This window comes from Paramormyrops kingsleyae, chromosome 1 (genome assembly GCF_048594095.1).
Source record: "Paramormyrops kingsleyae isolate MSU_618 chromosome 1, PKINGS_0.4, whole genome shotgun sequence".
NCBI classification, from domain to species: domain Eukaryota; kingdom Metazoa; phylum Chordata; class Actinopteri; order Osteoglossiformes; family Mormyridae; genus Paramormyrops; species Paramormyrops kingsleyae.
In genome coordinates, this window is record NC_132797.1 from 65,222,375 (window position 1) to 65,237,711 (window position 15,337).

The window sequence follows — 15,337 nt, forward strand, 5'->3', positions numbered from 1 at the left end:
TACGCTAATGCCAGCGATGATCTCGCCAGCTCTGAGCTGAGGGTGATTAGTGCTGAGGAGAGAGATTAGTGCTCAGAATGTCAGCACCACTGGGAGGCGGGACACGTGCCAGGCAGCACTTCTGGTGGAGCTTCGAGGTGGCCGGATGATGAGAGAACGCGCCACCCACTGGCTTCTGGGAGAAAACGTCAAGGAGAGAGACCCGGCCCTGTCATTCTGTTGGAATGAAGGTCAACGAGAAGCGTAACGTATTTGTACCACCGGGGAGATCGATCAGAGGCCTGTGAGGTTGGCGGGGGGGGTTGCAATGGACAGCAACTGCGTGGTGTCAGAAAAGATGTCAGAGGTCACTGCCACTGCTGGAACTGTGACCCGAGACAAAGCCAGTCACTGAAAACAGGCTTTGAGAGGCATTGCAACTTCTGGATTTAGCTAATTATTGGTATAAAGTACATTTACATGCTACATGCTAATATAAACAGTACAGACTCTTGCAGGTACTTCTAGATAACATCCAGAATATATTTGGTGTTTATATGCTGAAAGTCCAGCCTTCCAAAGTAGTCACTCTACTATATAAGCTTCTTGGTTTCAACGTCTCCAAAGATGCTTTGGGTCGGTACAGAGTCCCATCATCCTTGATAAGGGGAGTATGTGAAGCAGACTGAGATAAATGCTTTATAATTAAAAAGACAGAGGGACATGTCAACTGCCCACAACAGCTCATGACTCAAAGCCCCTGAGTGTTGAAGTGGACACATTGAATTACGGGTGTGCAGGTGGCGGGGGGGGGGGGGGGGTTGGTGGAGTGGGCTGTCCATTTATAGACGGCAAAAAACAGAAAACAGAGAGTAGTCGAAAAATATTTGCTCAGTAATGATTCAAGTATTCAAAAACTGATCCTAATGTGAAAAGCACATTTTCGTTATGAAATATGACATCCTCTGGAACGGTCTTAACACGGATGTATTTTCCTTGTGTTTGTTCATCTTCAAAGGGAACGGCAAGATATTTTTAGACATTTCATTCCAGCTGCATATAAAAACAGGACTCCTGTGACACTGTGTGATGTCGGTGTGCAGCCAGCATCGCACAAGACGATGTAATGAAATGCATACACAGCGAAGGCTACATGGCCGTGGCGTGCTGATTTGTGAAGGGGGGAATTAATGCGGAAGGGAGTGTGCCTGCCGATTCGGCGTCGCCTGTCAGTGCATCAGCTCCCAGATGAAGTGGGAGGCAAGTCGATTGAAGAGCAGGTATGATGATTTTGGGAAAAAAAAAAGCTTAGCACAAAAGAAAAGCCTGACTAGCTGTGGCATCAGCGTCATTCTGTCCTGATACATCAGAGAAAACACGGCAATCATATAATAACATTCATCTTTCTTTGTAAAGTTTTGAAATCATTCTCCTCCATTCTAAGATGGGAGGGTGATTTTATATATATTTCCTTAATTAATTAACTTATTTGTAATATTTATAATGTATTTATTTATCTTATCTTCTGATGTATGACTTAGTTCGATTAGGTACAGTAACATTGCATATTTATCTTATAAATCAGTCTGTTTTGCAGACAATAATACTCCACTTCTGACTGACTCCACAGGTTTCTGGGATTTCATTGGTTTTCATTGGTCCTCTATATTATTAAAGGGGCAATTCACACCAAAACTGAAAAAGGATATGTTTTAGAGGGAATTTAGTGCTATCTATCTATCGAGGCAGTTGCCTAGTTTTGGAGATATCGGCCATGGAAATGTTGATCTTCTCGAATATAAAGAGAGTAAATGCCATTCTTTCTGCGGTGATTAAAGAGCCAGAAAAATTGAGAATGACTCAGATGGCCAGAAATTGTTACTCAAGATAATCCACAGTTTTTGTGGTGAGCAATTTAATGTATGAACTATTTTCTTCTACCGAAGTCCACACACCAATCGTATCACGGTGCAGAACATATCGCCGGGGTGCTCATGCTCATGTCTTCTGCGCAGTGATACGATTGGGGTGTGGAGTTCGATAAAGAATAAAATTCCTATTATTCCCCAGTTTGTTTCTTTGCTTTCCCAACCCAATGAGCCTATTACCTATTACTAGTCACTTTGGATTCTTTCTATTTTGCATTTTGCACGTGATTTTCTATTTCAATTTGTTTCAGATGTTGTAAAGTAATAAGTAACAATTATAGAAAAATACAAAACCATGCATTGCTGTATATCAGATAACTTCAATAAGTCACAAAATGGATGTAAAATCAAAGATATTCTTTTCTGCCTGGCACTAAGCATTTACTCCTTCACAATACTAAGTCATAGAAAGGTCCCCAATGACAGCCCTGCATTTACACATCATAGAGACTCTAGAGCATTTACAAGATTAGATTTGTAGTGCCTGCAAATTTTTCCTCATAAGAAGAATGATATCAAGGCTGTGTCAGCATTTTCACATCAAATTATGATCTGAGTAGCCTAGAATATCCCAAAAACAAAAACATACAGCACATGCCATCATGTTTGTACAATGTAATAAGCCTAAAATCAAAGGGATAGAAAAACACTCAAAAATGCACAGGGATCAAAAGGATAACACAGTAGAGGAGACCGGAGATAAGTGTAACGTTTTTTACATTTTTCCCTGTACCTCTTTTATGGGATCGCATTCAAAATCTGATACAAACTACCTACATGTGTCTTCCATTACTTTATCCCTGTATCACAGACAGACAATGGATGGTTTAGCCTCAAACACATGGAGTAAAATGTTACAATGTGCCCCATAATCAGGGATAGTTGGAGCACAGTCCCGGGTTCAATGTAACATTATAAATGTTACCAACAATGAACTAAATGTTCCCCACGATGTAATAAAAACCTGTTATTTTGACATTGTCAATCAACCAATAATAAAGCAGTGATTCCCAACTCCAGTCCAGGGATTGAGAAGTCATCCCAATAACCCACACTCACACCAGCTCTCCATGAATCAGGTTCCCCACCCTTGGTCTGTGCATTTCACCCTTTGACTTTAAAATGTTCCATACACAGAATGCAGACGTTTCCTGAGCTTGAGAAGTGGCCTGGTGGGCAATTGGAGAAATAACATTACAACTATCCTAGACTGTGGTAGCCATGAACAGCTAAGTAACAATAATAACAGCTTGTATAAAAGATATTTACACAGGCACAAAATAAATATTTAAGTTTGAATAATGTAAATACAAAGCTTGCAGTGCTATCACAAAAATCAAGTCAAGTAAGTTTATGTGCCATTTCAGCCATATACACAGTATACTGTGAAACAAAACATTGATCCTCCAGTGTCAATGTGCACAAAAAACAAAAGGACAGAAACAACACAGAACTACACAAGTGTAATTTACAGGATAAGACAACATACAGTGCAGTCGACAGTAGTAACCGTGTTGGTCTGATTGTATATTTGAATAAATAGTATTATTGCAGATACAGTATTATGATTTATGCTGTATATAAACTATATATAAACTGAGCATGTGCAGAGTGAGTTATGTGATTTGTATCTCATTCCTGATTTGAGATATAGACTTTGTTACAACTAACCCATGTTGCAATCATCCCCAGTCTCCCCTACTGTGGCTGGGTGAAAAATGTCCAGCTTCAAAGTTCAAATGCAACCAATAAGGTGTGTCTTATTTGAAAAAATGTTACATTTGTACAGAAGCATTTATCTTGAAAATTTAAGAAAAAAACATCCATGGTTCAAATTATACTGTGACACAAATTTTAGACCATAATGCCTAGCCCCAATATGGTGCCTATGCTCCACATTTTATAGTGTGTTGTATTATGTACACTCAAACATTAGTCTGCTTCTGATCTTGACTTTGTCTAGCCCTGCCTTGGTCTTGGTCTTATCTCAGTCTCAATACACTCTGGTCTTTTTAATTACTTGGACTCAGTTTAGGTGGTTTTGACTACATCACTGCAAAGAATCCTTAATGCTTATACCAACCCTTATAATGCATTGTAAAGGTTTCTATAGTGCACAGATGAGAGCTTCATAAAGCATTCATAATGCATAATAAACATGGCTATAATGTGTTATGCCTTTTGATAAATATTTGTAGCCATGTTTGTAATGCTTTATGAATGCATTATTATTTGTTACGAATGTGCCTATAAATTATTAAAAACATTACCTTAAGTAAAGTGTCACCGGATTCACTGATGCTAGGAAACCTTACTGGCTTGTACGCTTCCTCTCCAAAACACCTCTCAGTCACAACCCAGGCTTGTGGCTGGAAGCGTGACCCCCCACACCTTCCTGAAGGGGGGGGGGGGGTGTAACTCCGCTGGCATCTCCCACACTCAAGCAAGAAAGCTCACCCCAAAGACGCAGATGTTACAAATTACTTAAAGTCCCGGGAAAATCATCAAACCGACTCGCCCACACAGCACAGTAGTCCAGCTTCTGTCAGGCCTGTTTTCTAAGGGGGGGGGGGGGGGGGTGAATCATTTACATCCTTCTGTCTCTGCACAACAGACCAGGGTGTGTACCAGAAGATCACCATAAACCTTGGCCACACTAGCAAAATACATTCCCAAGTTAAATACAGACCCATTGGTACTCGGAAATAAGACATTATTTAACATTTTAGATTTTTATTGTATTTATGTTCATCGATTTTCTGCTTTACATTTATCCATTTTATTTCTTCTTGGATTTCACAGGAATGGTGCATTTTATGCCCTGGCATGAAGTCCATTAATTTCCATAATAAATGCATTTGCACGCACAAAAGAAAGTATTATTTATAGCTAAAGTACTGTTATAGTGGGTGTCACACGAAGATCCGTTATTTTCTTCAGAAAATAATCAAGAATTCATGAATGTGAAAATGGGAAAAACTGGAATTTCTAAAAAGCATAAAAAAAACAAATTGTGAACCATTTTTACAGGAGGTTAAAAAAATTATGCTGTTATCTTTAGATAATTATATTTGTATTTCATTTGTATTAATTTTCATGCATTATGTCACAGCTGACAGTTTTCTGGGTTTTTATTATAATTACATCTGCTGTTAACCAGTTTTACCCCTATTTTACGCATATTTCAATGAACATTTTAACATGTTACTCTTAGAAGCCAAAGCTTTTAGTGATGTCTGGCCGGTGATGTCTTAATGCAGCCTGAATTAACGTGAGCAGTGAGTTTACATCTGGATGGCCATTCAGCAAAAAGACACAAATTGCACAAAGAAAATGGAAAATAAAATGTTTAAAAGTGTGTGTGTTCAGGGACTGTATCATATAATAAATTCAATTAATTGCAATTTATCCAGTGTAAATATCATTTATTTTTTAATAACAACCATGTGACACTGGGATTTAACAGTAAACAATAGTTTTATTTTAAGCTTATGGTTATCGGGGACAGATGGCTGCAGGGCAGGGCCAGTACAACACGTGGTTTTGAGGTTAAACAAAAATAATTGCCGTTTCAGTTGGGAGATTAAGAAAAGCAAAGAACATTACACATACAAACATGTAGCTTCTCAGCACAGACTTCGAGGTTCGGTGTTACTGAGGTCAGTGGCCACACAGCTCCCTACCATGCAATTCCAGTGCAACACCATCGTCATCAAAACATGCCGTCAGTTAGTCATGTGACATACTTCATCCATGGTGAGCAGTTCTCCCAGGTACCAGTTTTCTTCTTCATAAAGTAGAAGCTTCTCAATAACATGAAACTATCAATGTTTAATATCCCGTAATATGCTCTGAACAGCCATTTGCCTGATTATGTTTTGATCTTGACAAATGAAGTGTGACATTGTCAAGAAGGAAGAACCAGGAGGAAAAGGCATGATGTGGTTTTGTCATGTTGGGTACTAGTTATTATTTGTGTGCGTACGTGCGTGTGCGTGTTTGTTTTTTATCAAGGATTTTAAACCATAAATAGTGTATGGCTCAGCAGGTTAGGCTAATGTGCCTGTTATTGGAAAGTTGGCGGTTCAAATCCCAGGGTTGGCAGAGTGATTTCACCAATGGGTCCTTGACTCTGAATTCCCAATTTCTTCAAGGACTGTCTGACTCTGGGTTCTCAAAAATGTGTGTTGGCAAAAATGTCAGCTAAATATATATATATATATATAACTATATAACTGAAAGTAAATTAATATTCCAGGGCTGTTAAAAGAAACAGCATCCATATCCCATAGTCTTCCTCTGAACCAGGTTGGTAAGACCAGTCCTGTACTACAAGGCTGGGGAACAGAGAGGCAGTGATCTATTACTGTATCCCACACCTCTTTGCTGACCAATCAACTCAGCCACTTTTCACAAGGGCTCCTCTTCATTGTGAGATAGCCAGCTGACCTGCTTTTACAACATAACCTCGTGATAAAATCAATTCCAGTGCTGAAGATGGTGAAGGTGATGAAGGTGGCAGCCCACAGGTTACGCTTTATTTAAAAACTGGAAACAGGACTTGTGATTGCAATTAAATATGTATGATTCTTTATGCAAATTGCAATATGTTTATCGTAATGCACGCCTGCTAATTTTATGTGTTATATTACAAATGCATTTTTATTTAAGTGGTTTAAAAATTAATAAGTCTTTCTGGAGAGCAGAAGCACAGGGAATGGTTTCCTGTGCACTGTCTACAGCAGCACTGAATCATTATATTGTACATGACTATGGTGAAAGAGAATGAGGGCAAAGGCAAGGTAAACCTCGATCCTTGTCGGCCAACATTCACATATGCTGTGTTCAGGCCACGGGAACTTCGCCTCATACGGACAAGACCATAAATCAAAACTCGAGTCCTCTGGCCCCAAACAAGGTCACTGCTATGAGAGCACACCTTATTGGGGTCTTCACAGCTTTGAGATTACCTGGTACGGGGCCACAAATCTGGAGCAACCAAATCCTGACCGCAATGCCTTCTTTATATTGTAAAAAATCAAGCATTTTAAAAGGAATAAATGTCCAAGACTCACTAAACATGTTTCGGTGAAGTGAAAGTCCTTTCTGAGTAAACTCATTGGATCGTATTAGCCTCCGACATGCCATTGACTTCCCGTGTATAAAACACCCTCAGATGCTAATTAAAACAACACCTTAATTGGACAATCGCATCTTGATTTTTACGTGACATGCGTCCCCTCAGTGTATGAAGGAATGTTTTTACAGTTTGACTAATAGGGGGATAAACTGGGAGACACAACACTGAAGAAGAATTGTTACGTCGAATCTGTCTTGTTTCGCTATGCAAATGATTTAAATGGCCACATGACAAACCATTCTCATAATTCGAAACACATGGTAATAATGTGTCATTTGATGACATTTTCTATTAAAGCATTTTCAATTTTTGGCTATTTCAGTTTGTCGTGTGCAGGATTCTTCATTGGGTGCCGCATTAGACAGACAGGTGTTGAGCTTTACTTTAATTCCCGGTATTTGTCAAGCTTATGAGGAATAACTCCTGTAAGCAGCTACAGGTACAATCAATTCAAACTGTGCCGGTGTTGCACGATTCATGCTAGCGTGTAGGAGACGGTGGAGGGTAGCTGTATACGGTATGTCACGCCGGTGAAAATCGTGCCATTCGGTCCGACTCTGATTGCGGCTTCCTGATTGAAAAGCTCCCGGCATGTCTGACGGCATCTTCAAGGGCTAAAGGGGGTGAGTTTCGGCATCGATTTGCCCTCCGGCGATTCATCTACGTAGCGCGGCGCCGACTGGAAATAAATAAAGTTGTACGTTCGGATTCAAATGTGAATAAAATCACCAAGCTGTGCTTTGCTAATGAGCCAGAGAAAGCTTTGAGGAGACAGAACCAATTAATTATCTGCTGACATTAATGGATAATAACCTTATGGCGGATAACATCGCTAATGAATATGCATGAGGGCGAATGAGGAAACAAGGTAAACTAGCAACAGGAAATCTTGCTCCCAGAATTGTTGTGAAATATCTTATCACGCACAAAAGTCATCTTTCAAATAAATGGTTTTCAGTTTATTAACCTACGCTGAAGCCTGTGTTCTTGCATCCTCCACCTCCCATAGATAATCCGGGTAATAATAGTAGCTAGGCGGGGTAAGCCTGAACACCTCTCTGGTGCTGGAGATCCATTAGCTGGAGGCTCGTCTAAGGGGCTGTGATTAGTAGAAAGTAAAATACGGCGTAAATTGCCAACATAGTTCATTAACCACGAGATTGCTCAGCTCACGCGCAACGCTAGCTATGGGACAGCATTACAAATCAGGATTAACTGATCGAATTAACTGATGACCAAATAAACCCAGATATACCCATGCTATTGTGACATCTGTTTATTCTGTGGAATAATTATAGTCCCACGTTTGACATCTGCGATTGGGCGCCAGACAAACCATTACATTACCGATCATAGCTCCAGGCAGCATTATTTGAGTCATGGTGTTTGTATCTGTGATATTTCAATTAGCCTGAATTAAAAGGATTAAGTCCTGTTTTAATTTTGACCTTAAGGCTTTTTTTTTCTCCTAATTGATTGAATTGACGCGTTGGATTACTCACTAAAATAACCAATTTGGTTAAACCAACAGCCCCTGAGCAAACATTTGACACAGCGGCCTGTGTCTCCATGCAGGGAGTTGGGCTGGGGGGTGGAGAGGCGCTCAGCTGGCTAGTAAATTAGCCGCTCGACAAGCACCGGAGGTCACCCCCACAAACGTGCCCGACACCTTGTCACGGGATGCAGGCCTGTTCATTAGCCGACACACCACAATTAGCAATCCGCGCGGGCTGTAATTACCTCCGGATCGCAGTCATTACGCGTGAATCATGTAAACTGGTGAGACACAAACAGGGCTCATGATCAGCAGGGTGCGCTGGCCCTGTCCTGACACGCTTAAGCCACACCGTCGCTGTGTATAACGTCGCCCAGGTGAATGGTTACTGTAAGTTGGCACCGAATAGCACTTGCTCTAATTTTGGAGCCCAGAACCCACCAATTGTACATACTCTAATGACACACAGTGACACCCAGGCTAATTGTAGGTATCGTAATGAGCATCACTGAGGCAGCAGCATTTACGCTAATGAATGGGTTCTGTGCCTGGCTATGTTTGTAACATTCCTTTCTAGGAAACACAGAAGTCCCATATAAAGCATCACTGAAGTGGAATCATGGAGGGTTAGGTGTAATTAGAACAGGCAAGCTCATCCTCTCGGCCTTGTAGGGATTCAGCTGTGAACGGACAAGCTGGACAGAAACTGAAGGGAGGGTGGCACTCCATCCATCCATCCATCCATTATCTATACCACTTCATCCATCTGGGTCGCGGGGAAGCTGGAGCCAATCCCAGCATCATCGGGCGAGAGGCGGGGTACACCCTGTGCCAGTCCACCACAGGGCCAACACAGACAAACAGCCACACACACTCACATGCACACCTACAGTATGGGCAATTTAGAGTAGCCAGTCGACCTAATCTGCATGTCTTTGGACTGTGGGAGGAAACTGTAGCACCTGGAGAAAACCCACGCATGCACGGGCAGAACATGCCAACTCCACACAGAAAGGCACCCTGGGTGACCCAAGGATCAAACCCAGGACCTTCTTGCTTTGTGGCGACAGAGGGTGGCACTCAAACTGTCAACATTCTCCAGAAGATTTCCCGAAATTTGCAATTCTCTGAGAATATGTGCAACAATTGGCTAAAACAAGTGTGTCATTGTCTGATTCCCTTACATTTATTATTTGATAAATGTTTTATGCTGCACTGGATAAGCAGATGGATGGATCGATGGACTGATAAGGAATAGATATATGGATGGATGCGTGCATACAAGGAGGAAAGGATAGATGGATGAATTGCTGAACAGATGAATGGACAGATGTTTTAAATACACTGCATCCTGAGCCCACATGTTCCTTGAAGACAGTTCCACGGACACACTCCCCACCAAGCTGACTGCTCTCGTTACTTACACGTTACACCAACCTTACGGCAAAGCCAGAATGCCTCCGTAAGCAGAAAAGAGCTGTGAAGGATGATGAGGCAGGAGCTGCCGTGTGCACGCCACACATCTGGAAGCACGATCTGTGACGTGCGACTTGCTGGAAATCAGATTTCACCGGCAGAGATGCTGAGGAGCCGCCTGAGAAGCTGCGGGCTTTATGAAAGCTTTGTCCCATTTGCCTTTGCAGACCCTGTAAGCTGTCAGTATTCTGCTCTCTCCAGAGCTCCACACGCTCTGATTGCTTCTGTTTTTTTGTTTGTTTGTTTGTTTTTTTCTCCTTTGGTCTGAATTTTAGCCAATAAATCAAATAAATGAGACCTGCCGTGGGCTGAGATCACCTCAGTGGTGGAGAAATCCAGCTTTTACATCGGCTGAGACTTCCAAGTCCACATTCCTCAATTGATCTCCTTTAAAGGACATCAATATCTGTGAAGGTACCTGCCACCTTCTGGAAGGCCAGAATCGAGCCTGAAATCAAAGGAGTGGCAAATAGCTGGACTTTTACGGATTTCTTTCAAGCTGTGCACTTTGATGGAGAAAAGTTTGACCCACTAATGACTTTTGTTTGTCAATTAGCATCATTATTAGCTGAAATAACACACCACATGCGGAAATCAACACTTTGCACATGTGTGACAACCCAAAAACTGTTACATTACGAACATGTTGACAAATTAGTACACCCACAGTATTAGAATGCATCCTAGCTATAATGAAGAATAAAAATAACATAACATATGGGGTGCTATTTAAACAATCTAAAACGCACATTCTGAAGCACATTCTGAAGCATACAGCGCAAGTTCTAGAGCGTGGCCAACCCACTTCTGCTAGTTTTATGGCAGAAAAAGGTCCAAAAGGGTTGTACTAGGTCTCTTAATTAGTTATGGGTGTTTTTGGGTTGTAATGTGCTATAAGCCAATGAGAGTGTCATCTCCCATTCCCTTTAAGAGTCGCCTTAATAGCAAGAGCAGATTGCTATTATCTGGCTGCAGACCTCAACTGTAAGCAAACCTGTCTGTCATTAAATCTCATCTGAGGGTAAGAAAATGGTGTAAATGACGTACACATACGCTAAGGAGACATTGTGTTGTTTCGGCATTAAGAAATATATTATCAAATATGTTTTAATTAGCAACACGTGATTTTAAAGGGGCACCGATGGCAACGTATTTGCTAACATTTGATTTTACCATGAACGATTTCCATTTGAAATGTTATGATTAAAAGCACAGTTTATTATCGCACTTTGAAAAAGTCCTGTTTAGCAGGCTCCCAGGTGCGCAGGAGCAGAATGAAACATGGGTTTGATTTCTGTCAGTGAAAACATGGCGAAAGGCAGTGACAGCACTCCGGAGATTTGATATGGTATTCATGCATTTATATAAGGGATTGGCCATGTTATTATTTTAATGTTTACGGAAATAAAAAGACAGATATGCTAATTAGCGGTTTTCAATATAAGACGATAATACTGATAACCGTAATAATGTTTAAGGCTAGTGTCAGTGCAGCTGTAATGAATACAGTGTAAAACAAAACGGGAAAGAACGGGCTAGACCAATAGACTGAACTCGATTCTGCTCAACATTCATTTGATCTCTTTATAAAACGCAGTAAGTTGTATGGTTTTGATCAGCTGCTACTGGTAAGAGTAGGTGTGACAATTAAGCAATGAAAACGTGGAGTAAGAATAATAAAAACACCAATATTATATCACTATTTAACATTCACAAACACATTCTAGAAAAATGTGCATGTTTTTGCAGTATTTCAAAGACCAATATTAACTGTATACAAAAAGTAATGTAATATTGCTATTTTGTTTGTAGTCTAATTGCCTCATTGCTTTCCAGTTCTTTTTTTCTTATTCAGTGAGGAAATCTTGCCAATTTCTTGCATGTTTAGTTTCCTAATGGTGATTCAAATTGTTATTCTTAAACACAGTGATCTCTACTCCACAAACTACTGTAAGCAAACAGCATTACCTTTGACTTCAGTAAATAAATACTTAGAAGTACATGTCTTACTAAAAACTCTAAATTCTGTATGAGTCTTTATTTTTTTTATGTGAGCTGACATTTTCGAGGGCTAACAGCTACTGTAACTAATCTAAATGGCTGCTTGTCAACAATAACAGTCTAAAAACAAGGTGCGCATTCCATCGCTCGCATGCACACATACACGCATACTGTATATGCAGAAATGTATATCAATTGAAAAAAAGCAGTCGCCTTCAAAATAAAAGCAATTGCCAAAGACCAGCTATAACACTTAAGAACAAAGAACAGAGGATAATGACTGATATGTTTGAGGGAGCTTTAAGTATATAAGAGAATTTCTATCAACTATATAAGAGAATAAAGTATCGCTCAAATATGTTTTTTGTTTTATTTTACCAAACTACAGACAGTCCTACGACAACGCATGATATCACAGCGCAAATCTGTTCTAACGTGATTGATATATTGGGACTCGAGTCCAATATAGTGCGGAATTGCATTTGTATTTTCAGTTGAAGAGAAAAGCACCACGTGAACTTTAGCATGATATGGAATTGCTACTTGGACGCAAAAACAGTGAACGATAGTGATGTCTGATTTGTAAACAAACTTTCAGTGAATCAGTCAAATTGTTTTTCAAATCTAAAGGAATCAAACGTTTGTACATCCGCGCATTGTACCGGTCTTACATTCTAAAAATCTAAAAATATTTGACAAATTATCGAATAGAAACACACAGCGACCTTATTTAATTCTCTTACGTTTGGTTTTCATAGACTGTCTGCAGCCATGTTGCCTTCAGTGCCGCTCCGCTTACCGTAATCCGTTGTATTAGTGCTGTGTGCATGTTCAGTCACATATGGCAGCTGTGGCTCACTGCTCCTGACTTTCGGCAATTTACAAGTTAGCAAGTTCGGGATGTTCAGTTGAAGCAGTAAGTAGGCAATTCTTGTGAGACCTATAATACCCGTAGGAGATAGTTATGATATAGTTTATTAATGCATTATTAGTATTTATGATTTAAAATGCATGTACTGTAATTACATTATAAGCCACTGGTATCGCTGTTTCTTGTTATGTAATTCATTTTGTTTGGCGTAAGTTACTAAGTTTTGAAGTCACATTCCCTCAACCCTGTTTTCCCTATTGGATATGTGTATTTTAGTATGCAATTTCGGTGAATGCGAGGTTTTTCCAGCTTGTATTAGACACATTGTAGCAAGACTGACCTGTATATTATTTTTGTTTGTTTGTGAATCGAAAGTTACATTAACATTTTCACCAAATAAAAGAAACATAGGCTACTATGCCTAATTAAATTTTTACGCCGCCAGCCTATCCTGGAACTCTCAGAAGGACATTGGCATTTTGAAAGCCCCTCTTCAGTTTTTTGAGCGCCTGGCGAATGATGGTAGAGCCAGCACAAAAATTTTAAAGCCCGGGGATGTAATTGCCTGCTTAAGGAAAGGTGAACATAAAACCATGTAACTACCTAATGTCAAACTACGGAGAAATCAGATATCTGGCAGTTCTTGTCATTGTAAGCAACCACGATGGGAGCCACCTACCTTTTGCCCATTGTGACACATGCAACAAAGTGCTATCATACACTGGCACTTCAGGGCCACCTGTGTACAGTTTCGTAAGGGCCAGACTACACTGACATTCACTGCAAGAGCAAGCAAATCAAAAGTGACAACTGCACTAAAAACTGAAACACCAGAAAAATGCATGGATTTTGTTTGTGCAGATCTACAACCTGTTATTGCAAACGTTGATACAGGCAAAATATGCCTATATGTATAACTATCAAGGGGATATGTTTTCTTTCAACACTGGTAGGGAATAAAAAAGCCCCGAACCCCCATCACCCTAAATACACACGATACCCCCATATTATCTGTATGGACATGTCCCTACTATCGATACCCAAATCTATGCTCTTGTCTAGCCTACTATCATGTGAAAAACATGCTTTAACTGTTAAATGTTGAAGCCTGTTTGTTGAGGTTTGTCTTTATTTTTTACCTGAAAATAAGCATAGTCAAACATGACGTATTTTTCCTTTGCAGGTGTGAAAGGGACAAGACTTATAAGATGCGGAAGGGAGCGGAACGAAATATTTTGCGAAATATTAAACAGTTATACGTTAATCCTGCAATAAATGAAACGTACAGTAAATGTCACTCAGCTCTGCTGGCTAAAGATCCTGATACTAGTCATTACGAAACAAATTTCTTAAAATGTTTTTGTTTGCAAACTTTTACATGTACCCTGTTGCGTGTCTCTGTGTAACAAGCAGAATACACGCTGATTTATGTGCATGTTACTATCTTGATAATGTGTCTTGTAAATAAAATTGAAATACTACCACTGATGTTAGAGCAGGTTTTTGTTGGTCAAAAGCACAATCGCTTTCATCTGCCTCAAGTTAATAACGTGGCAACAACGCATCTGACTCCACCTCATTTTAAGACCGACGCACCCAAGGGCACTCAGACGGGCTCAGATTTGCTATTTAATTCAACGACGTGGGCACTGGATGGGAGAATGACAGCCGCATTGGGCTCATGCTACCATAGACACTTGCGTTGCGCCTGGCACCTCTTTCCGGCAGGTGTGAAATAGGGCCCAAGGTGTTTTTAGCGAAAAAAGTATGTTTTTAAGGTTGGGAAAAGTGCATGTGCTCGTTTTACGCCATTCAATTCAATTCATCACCCCAGAATTTCAGCCCCACTTTCACAGTCACCAAAAACTTCTCAGGCAGTGAAATTAACCCAGTCCTGCAAAGTGATCCTCGGCACAGAGATTGTTCATGTTACAGTATACCTGAATCCCACAGGACTCGGCACTTGAAGGTGTTGATTGGTTGCAACGGTCGGCTTTCCTGCGAGCACTTTCGTCGCACTCACCATCGATGCTGCCTGTATCCTGAGAAACTACACGATTTGTGGCATGTGACACTTCAATGCTGATAAATTTACTGTTTACTTCATATGAAGCAGTTTCTGGTGGGTGTTGTCTGTGAGTACTTCAATATATATGTATATATTCTAACAGACATATCGCGCTTTCCCTTCCATGGTAGCGGGTTCATCCCAAGACTCATTCTCTGCTTCTTGTTTGGATGGATGGATGGAAATGTAGGTTTTCTGTACAACATTTACACAGTAAAAAAGACATTTAGACAGTTGCACAGCTGTTTATCCTGTTTTATATTGCGGATTGTGTGCGAACTCCCCTCCCAAATCCTCATTTGAAACTTCGATAAATGGATTATGGTTTAGCATTTTTTTTTTCATGGCGCTTAACCATCCTGCCAGTGTAGTGTTATTG

General features: G+C 40.3%; 1 long non-coding RNA gene across 1 annotated transcript; it reads left to right on the forward strand.

Moving 5' to 3' along the window:
- The first annotated feature begins 7,364 nt into the window (after nt 1–7,364).
- On the forward strand, nt 7,365–14,371 carry LOC111856171 (uncharacterized). Its single transcript, XR_002841066.2, has 2 exons — nt 7,365–7,670; nt 14,074–14,371. It is a non-coding gene; the product is annotated as an uncharacterized lncRNA (long non-coding RNA).
- Nucleotides 14,372–15,337: the final 966 nt, after the last annotated feature.